Consider the following 1,526-nt stretch of genomic DNA (forward strand, 5'->3'; position numbering starts at 1 on the left):
TTAAACAAGCAGCATAAGGGTATATTAGCGGCGTAGAGTATTTTCCCCCCAACAGGGGTGTTGTTTAGCATACTAAGCATGTTGTGTTGGTTGGAATTAATTAGGCCTTTATTATTGAATGTCAAAGGCCTTCATTACCGGGGGGGTGGGGGGGGGGTGGTACATACAAATCATCATTTAGCCAGAACTGGTGAGATATTAAGAGTCCACCATTGCAAAAGAACAATTGCACCACTTTCATTTTTGTCACCAGAAAGTGAGTGAGTGAGTGAAGAAGCCCCTTAAGATATAGAAGACTGTGGGCTACTTTGTTTTCCAACCGTGTTAAGTTTCTATTTCCCTCTCTAGCACCCCCATTCCAGCCTCTGTAATAGTTGTCAAAATGGCCTTAATCCTGGAGGAAGCCTCACTCATTCCCAACTATCTTCACTCTAGGCTGACGTATATGAATAGTGATTTCTAACTTTGTAAGTAATAAAGAAACAAGGCACTTCAGGAGCCCAGAATAGTAAACCTGCCTGAATGGCCTTTTGCCACAGCATTTCTATTTGGCACACACTCTTCCCCCAAGGAGAAATACTACCAACTGCTGAAGAAAAGAGGAAAATAAACATCTGAAAAATGTAAATGTGATGATGGCATATCCTCAAAAGATTTAAGCTTCTTCAAATACCTATAGATATATAAATTCCTAGCTATTCGTTTATATATAATAAACAAAGATCAATGGAGGGGATATTATGTTCCAGACATTGTATTTAGCCTCAGAAACACAAAGATAAGCATATATAGTCCCTATTCTTATGTAGCTCGCAATGGTTGTAGGGGAAACAGACTCTAAACAGGAAATTCTCACGGAACAACCAGAAATGAAATTATGAAAGGTAACACAAAATTAATAGTCACAACAATACCCAGGAGGATAAGGCTGATGGCACTGGCATTTTTACTAGAACCATATGCTATCTCTGCTATCGCTCTCACAGGCTGACTAGCAAGTAGCGACTGGGGTGAGGAAAGGGGATAGACTTTGCGGATGTTAAGGAAGCATTAATAAATGGTGTGGTTTGCTAGTCTTGAAGCTCAGGTTTATATGGGGAATGTTCATTGTTGGTCTCTGAATTTCATATAGTAAATGATCACAATCCATTGAATAATTGTAATTGTGACATTCGGAGTTAAGAATAGTAGGTGGGGTTTTTTTTAATTAAAAAAACCAATCGAATGCAGATTAAGTTTAAATAACCTCTACTCTCAGGAATGTTCTCTCTATACCATAGCAAATGTATTGACTCACCGAAAACAAAAGGAAAGTAAAACTTTTCTATATTAATAAAAATAACTATATCATCCCAAAAACAGATCGTTTTTCTCATTTGCTATGAGATTGAGATCAGAGAAATAATTTTCAAATAGTTGGCATTGTATAGATGCTGAGAAATTAAATCATCATTGATACTAAAAAACTCTTAAGATTCCAATTAAAAATACATTGCAATAACAGCAAGACATTAGCACTTAAGCCA

The sequence above is a fragment of the Zalophus californianus genome, chromosome 2 (assembly GCF_009762305.2).
Source record: "Zalophus californianus isolate mZalCal1 chromosome 2, mZalCal1.pri.v2, whole genome shotgun sequence".
Lineage (NCBI taxonomy): Eukaryota > Metazoa > Chordata > Mammalia > Carnivora > Otariidae > Zalophus > Zalophus californianus.